At 38.1% G+C, this 7,175-nt stretch overlaps 1 non-coding gene across 1 annotated transcript; it reads left to right on the top strand.

The window, feature by feature from the left end:
- The first annotated feature begins 312 nt into the window (after nt 1-312).
- On the top strand, nt 313-419 carry LOC145118091 (small nucleolar RNA R71). The gene has a single exon (XR_013713074.1). It is a non-coding gene; the product is annotated as a small nucleolar RNA R71 (small nucleolar RNA).
- Nucleotides 420-7,175: the final 6,756 nt, after the last annotated feature.

Below are 7,175 nucleotides of genomic sequence, written 5' to 3'. Positions count from 1 at the left end.
TTTGTCAAATGTGGTCTGCCACAATTATCTCATCGAACACGAATTGCATGGATGGATTGATCCATCTTTGTCATCCTGCGGTCCATTGACTCCAACTTCACCATCACTACAGTCATATCTTCAAAACCTCCACTTACATCCTTGTAACCTCTTGTCTTGTCCTCTCGATGGTTGTGATACTTCCTCAAGTGCTTGAAGAACTCCTTAATTGTTGTTGGATCCTTCTTCGTTAACGGTCTTTGAGTGTCATGGAGTTTTCTAGTCGTCATGTTCGCCCCATCATAAAAGATTAAGACCTCTTGTTGCGCATTGAGGTCATGTTGTGGGGAATTTCTAAGTAACCGTTTGTACCTCTCCCACGCTTCATATAATGACTCGCCTCCTTGTTGTTCGAAGTTAACAATGTTTTTCTTCAATTTTGCAACTTTGGATGGTGGGAAGAATTGTTGGATGAATTCTTCACGAAGTTAGGCCCAAGTTGTGATGGCTCCAGTTGGAAGTGCTTTGAGCCAGTCCCAGTCCTTTTCCGCCACTTTAAAAGTTATTAGAAGCATCTGCAACAACAATGTTTCTCGTGGGACATTGGCAACGTTGAATTAATTTCTGATGTCAATAACTTCATCTAGATTCTTGTACACTTAACGTGCTAAGCTCTTGAAAGGCCAAGAACTACAAACTACATCAAGAGGTATTCATCTAACTTGATTTTATATGGTATATCCTCCTTTGTATGCTAGTTAGGATGTATGCTTCGGGAAATTCATATTGCAAGTATAATTAGAGAAAACATAGATCCAAATCATCTAGGGTTGCATGTGCACCATAGGAGTGTTATAGTGCTTAAAACCCAACAATGGTATCAGAGCCTAGGATTGTTTTCTATTATATTTGATGCTTGGTAATTTTTCAAAGCTGAAAAAATCGATTTTTTGGCCTCTGACTGATGAACTCGCCGAGTCCACTGGCTGACTCGATGAGTCCACTCATTAAAAGGGCAACTCGATGAGTCATGATCATGCACTCGTCGAGTAGAGGCCTCTGGTTGCAGAATTTTGAGTTTTTGGCCAGAATTGGACTAGGATCATTACCACAAACTGTTTTGTAATCATAAAAAATGTATTTTCTGATTTGGTGATGATGATCCTCATCCAATTAAAGGACAATTGTCAAATTTTAAGATAATAAGATAATTATTTGTATTATTTGATATGAATTACCTTGCTATGAGTTAGATTAGATCAATATTGAAATTATATGATATTGTTCTTAGTTAAAATTGATGTAAAGTTGTTCTTGAAGTGAGTTTTGTAACTTGCCCTCAAGTTATATGAAGAGTCTCATTCATGAACATTAAAAACTCATAAGTTTTCATAAGTTATGGAAATGAATGGTTTTCAAGAGTTACAAAACCTGCCCTCAAATTTTGGTATTTGAAAAGTCTCAAGTTATGAAAATATTAACTCTTGTAATTGAAAGATTTCAAAAGATGCAACTCTTGGGTTCATAACTTAAAAATTAATTAAGTAGTTTTAATTTTGAATTTTTAATAACCTAGTGTCTTTTGAATAGTTCAAATTACCTCCTATGGATTTCATTAAGTTAATTAAATGTTTAATTAAAAGAGAGTATTAATAAATCCATAATTATATGGTTTGAGTTTAATTAAATTAAAAGTCTAGTTTAATTAAAGATTAAACTACCAAGTATTTTAAAAGTTTAAAATACACCCTTATACTATATAAAATTAAAAGTCTAATATTATATATATATATATATATATAAGTAAAAGGTCAGTCTTACCGTTAGTAGGCCTCATTTACGAAGCCGGTCTATAAGGGGGTATAAAGTTACTACCTATAAAATGGTGGTTTAAAGGTTGTCCACTCTCACCCACCGCTTCCTTGACTGGTGGAGGGTCGTTAGCCGAACGGGTAGGATAGGACATTAATTCTCATTAAAAGTATAATGAAATACCAAGTAACTAAATACTTTTATAAATTCCCAATCTTAGTTACTTGGGAAAATGTGAATTTGATGTTATCCCATGAAATTGCACATTGCACCTTATTAGTCGTTAGTGGAGCGTGTGTGGTTAATCGGCACACTAATATGGGACTAATGAAGTATGGCAATGGGTAGCTCGATGTTAATCTTGGATCAATGGTGCGTGTGTGGTTAACCGGCACATTGATTGGACGATTTGTAACATTAAGTGTACCAAGCTAATTTGCTTGGTTATTCACACCTTGTGTGTGATCCTCGACATCCCAGTCACAAACTTGAAGGGCTTAATCGAGATTTAAACATGTCATTGAAAAATTCAATGAATCTCAAAGAATCTAGGAATTTCAATTCATTTAAAACCTAAAGTTCATTTTCGTTTTTCATGGTGGAACTTGGTAAATCATCATTTACCTACCTTCACTTATTTTACAATTGGATTACGGCATCCCTCTTCCAAATTGTAGAATATTGTGTTGGGTCCTATCCTTAATATTTCATTTTGGGTGTTATATTAAGGACTTAAATCAACTAACTTGAATTTCTCCCATGTAGATGTCTAGTTCAGACAACTATGGTCTTCCCGAATCTTTTGGAAAAAGGTTTCCACATGAAGATGATATTCCTCAATATCATACTTCACTTCCTCCACCTCCTCCAATAATTCTCCCTAACCCACAAATCAAAGACTTGAAAAGTTCAAGGTCACTCAAGCCCTATTGGCAAGCAAACACCAAGATGGAAGGTCTATATGTGCACATGTCTTGGAGATGAAGTCACACATTGACAGGGTGGGAATGTTAGGAGTCGTTGTGTCAAGGAAGTTGGTTGTTGAATTGATTCTTCAATCACTTCCTAAGTCATATGGTGAGTTCATTAAAGATTATTGTATGACAGACCATGACATGTCTGTTATCGATCTTACCTATTTGTTGATTGATGTTGAATCAGCAATGATTTGGCGTACTGGTGATGCAAATTTGATTGGAAGATCTACTTCCCAAACTTCCATGGACATTGACAATGGAAACATTGGAAGTCCAGAAAATATTTCTCTTTCCAAGGGAAAGGGAAAGGCTAAGTCTGAGATTGTCCCGTGTACCATTCCAAAATAATATGTTTCCTTCTATTCCCAAGAGAAGGGGCATTGGTTGCGAAGCTGCCGTATCGCCCTGAAGGACCACAAGGATGGTAAAGTCAAAATGTATGACTCTGCTTCAGGTAAGTCAACTATCTAACTCTATTATGTTCCTATTTGTAGATTCTTAATACATGATGTGATGAGATTACATTTTGATGTTTTGTAGGATCGAAGAAAAGAAAGGAAGCTTAAAAGAAGAGTAAGTTGAGTCTGATCGCGAAGAGATGGATTTCTATCGCATGGTTCGATGATCAGATTTTTGAGCTGCTGCTTAGAAGTTATGATATATTGCTTAGGAATATTTAGTAACATAGTTTTCATATGTACTTGCATTGTAAGGACAAGATTTTCCGCGTTTTATAAATAAAGAAAGAATTTTGATTTTATCTTCTTTATATTTCCTTGCAATGGCATTTGTGAAAATTGATGTTTGTATATTTCTATTGTTAGCAATATTGGAAAATGGATTTGATTCTTTCGTTTGTCGTAGTGTCATAATTTACCAAATAAGGAAAGATTCTCATCACCAAGTTTTAGTTGGATAGAAACTTGGAATCACACAACCTGTATTGTGTGATGGGTGAGAACCTTCGTCTTTGGGAAATTAAGACTAATTCCTTGTTCACATGTATATGTGAGTCAAGTGAAGGACTAGGGGATCGGGTACACTTGGTTGTGCACTGGTCAGGTCCACCACAAAGAACGATAAGAATATTCGTCATTATTTACTAAAGTTTAGTAAATATGGTTATGCTTACAAGATTAAGTGTAATTATGAATCATTGAAAAAGTTTCAATGTATGGCAGAACAAATAAGAAGAATCAAATTAGGCAGAAAGATAAAAGTTTCTCCAATCTAAAAGGAAGGGAGTGTACTTTAGTATCGTGTTATATGATCATCCTTATGATTATGGAACCATGTCACAATTGATCCTCTAATGATACCTTAGTGCATTTGTATGGCTAAGAAGAGGAATCGTGAATTGTTGAAATGGTTAAATCAAAAAGTGAATCATACTTCGTTCCACAATCAAGTCTTAGAGTCATACTCCAAGATTGTGCCTTGAGTGACATAATCTTAAGAAAGGTTTATAACACTTATCAAATGTAGAGTAAAATGTTTGTTAGAACAAAGTTCAATTAGGATCGTTAGATTCTATGCAGGCAAACAATTAAGAACGTAATTATGAACACGAGAATGGCTTTGAATGTGTCGTATGATTAAAACTTCAACACCTCAGAAGAGCTCGATTAAGAACTTCAACTGTAGAGGTGTTTAGGGTTACAAAACAATAATCAACATCATCTAATGCATACATGCATGCATATTTATAGTATAACCCTACTAGATAATCACGGATGGATAGGCCCAATCCGAATACAAAACACAAGCCCATGACGCAACACAATTAAACTCAACAATCTCCCCCTTTGCGTCAATGGAGCCGAAAGCTCACTTTGGTTGAGCTGCAGAAGACTTCTTTATTGTTTTGAACACCTTCGGTATGATGGCCAAAAGATGATAGCGAAACATAATATACCATCGAAGCATGTTCGTGAAGTTCTTCTTATCTGCTTCTGAGTTCTGCTTGCACCGATGAATAATGTTGATGATGTGCTCCAAGCAGTCTGTTGAAAACAGATGTTTATCAACAAGAGCGAATAAAAATCTGTGTGCTTCGCCTTTTGTAAACATAACAGTAAGATGTGTTGAATCTATTTGGCCTATCTTCATTTTATTCACATCCCCTGGTTTCGGTGTTGGCTTAACCGTCGGTTTCTTGTTCATGACTTTCGCTATCTCCTGATCCATAGCCGCAACCTCATGGATGTAGGAAGCCAACATCCTCTTCAAGTGTTCAAGAATCGGCTCGTATTCTTTCGGATTAGTGAGCAGAATGTTAAACAACAGAATCCAGTCATGAGGATTTAGATTTGGAAGGTCTGCTAGGGAGATCATCGACACCGAGTTTGCTGATCCTCGTGTGATTTTGAAATTGACATTTACAAATTTCCCAGCAAGCGAAGGCTTGAGTACCTTGACAGTAACAATCTTCTGTGCACTCCATGTCAAGTACTGAGGTTGTCCATACTTCAGATAGAAATCAATAAGCTCTCGGTCAACCTTTGGATGAGGGAAAGGAACATCAACAGTCTAGTCAAAGCAATGAAATGTGAATGCCTTTCTTGTTATTGGCATGTCGAACTATGAGTCCTAAGAGTTGTCACAATCAAATGAAGCAACGGGTTCCAACCAGTAAACACTCGGAAACTCTATAGCCTCATTGATAAGTTTTTCTTTTGTCCATAGGGGAAACAAGGCCTTTTTGCAGTTTAAGGCTTCTTCTTCTTCCTTGTTCCTCCTTTCCCTCTCCTCAGCCTCCCTCGCAACCTTTAGATTTTCATCCAACTCTCGGTCTCTCTTCTTTCTTTTGAGAGCTTCAGCAATCGTTTCTTCAACGTCATCATCACTGTCATCATTGATCACCTTCTGGTTGATAAAAGAACCAGAACCCGAAGCTTCATTACCCTTCGGTTCGGTTGTGACTTTCGGTTGAGCAGATTCTGTCTTAATAATAACCCTCGGTTGAGCATGAGCACCTTCTCCCCCTTGTTTTGGAGGTGTGAATCTCTCTGAAACACCCTTCATCTCGTGTAACATGGAAAGGGCAGGAAAAAGTTTTGTAGTTAGATGATTCCTTATGGTCAAAGTAAGGATAGGATCATGAGCACCAAGAAGATTGGTCAGCATGTCCTTGACATCCCCAGCATAGCTACGAAAGACGGCCCTTTCGGTTTTCAACAAAGAAATTTCTTTTTCTGCTTGGGCGAGCTGTACTTTCTGTACTTCAATTGTGGATGCTTGTCGGGCTAGGTCTTCCTTCAGAGCACTTTCTTTTGCCAAATCAGCGTGAAGAGATTCAAGTCGAGAATTCACCGAACTGATAAGTGAAGTGTTCTCGGCATGGATGGAGGAACGCACAGCCTCAAATTTTGTTTGCTCTTGGAGAAAGAATCCACAGAAGCATTCACCTTTGCTGCATTTTTATCAGCATGCCCTTTAAGTGACTCAAGAAAGATCTGAGTAGTATGAACAATTTCATTAATATCAGTGGTGGCCTTTTGGCAAGAGGAGGTAGACTCATTAACAGCTTTGGTGGACTTTTCAATGGACTCAGTGTATTGTTCAAGAGCAGTGTCCAAAAAAGCTTTAAGCACAACACCACTATAGGACTTGCTGTCATCAAGCAATTTATCCAATTTCTCATGAATGCTCTGCAAGTGTTGGCTGGTGATAGGAGCATCATCATGCTCATCGATAGGAAGCCGATAGGGACTGAAATATGTAGAATCATACTCATCATTAGAACCACCGAGAGTGGCACCGAAATCGATTGAATTTGAGGGTGAAAGAGGTTTAGTGATGACTGGAGGTTCTGTTTCAGTAGTGGCCCCCGTATCAGATACGTTGACTCCTACTGTCGGTTTAGGAATGGTAGTGGTAGTGGATTGGGAAATTATAGGAGGGGGTAAGGGAGTTGTAGAAATAGGAATGGAAGAAACTGGTGGTGGTGGTATAGAAGTTTTTGTTGGAGATGTGGTAGGTGGTGGAATAGGAGCAACCGAAACTGGAACTTTCTGTTTCGGTGATGGAGGTGGTGTTGGAATTTTGTCATGATCAGATTCTGTTGGAGTTGGGGATCGGGGAGGAGTGTTACCTCTCGGTGATTCATGATGAATTTCCTTTTCTTCATTCTCTTCATCATTTTCTGAACTGGGAGGAGTAGGACTCTTGGACCTTTTCGCCATCTTTTTAATCTTCTTTGGCGTAGAAGAATCTCCTTTATCAGACTTTCACTTCTTTGACTTAGTAGGCTTAGACTTATCCTCCTCTGTTGTCTCCTTCTTGGTAGAGTCCCGTTTCCCTCGGTTTCCAGGCTTGTCCACAGCATCCAGGGCAACCTGCTGTTCGGGAGATAGGACTCTCGGTTCCTTAGGAGGAAGTTTGCGATAATCAGCCATGACATGACTC

This window comes from Lactuca virosa, chromosome 5 (assembly GCF_052849685.1).
Source record: "Lactuca virosa cultivar CGN04683 chromosome 5, Lactuca_virosa_CGN04683_v6, whole genome shotgun sequence".
Taxonomy (NCBI): Eukaryota; Viridiplantae; Streptophyta; class Magnoliopsida; order Asterales; family Asteraceae; genus Lactuca; species Lactuca virosa.
This window is presented reverse-complemented; position numbering and strand designations above follow the sequence as displayed.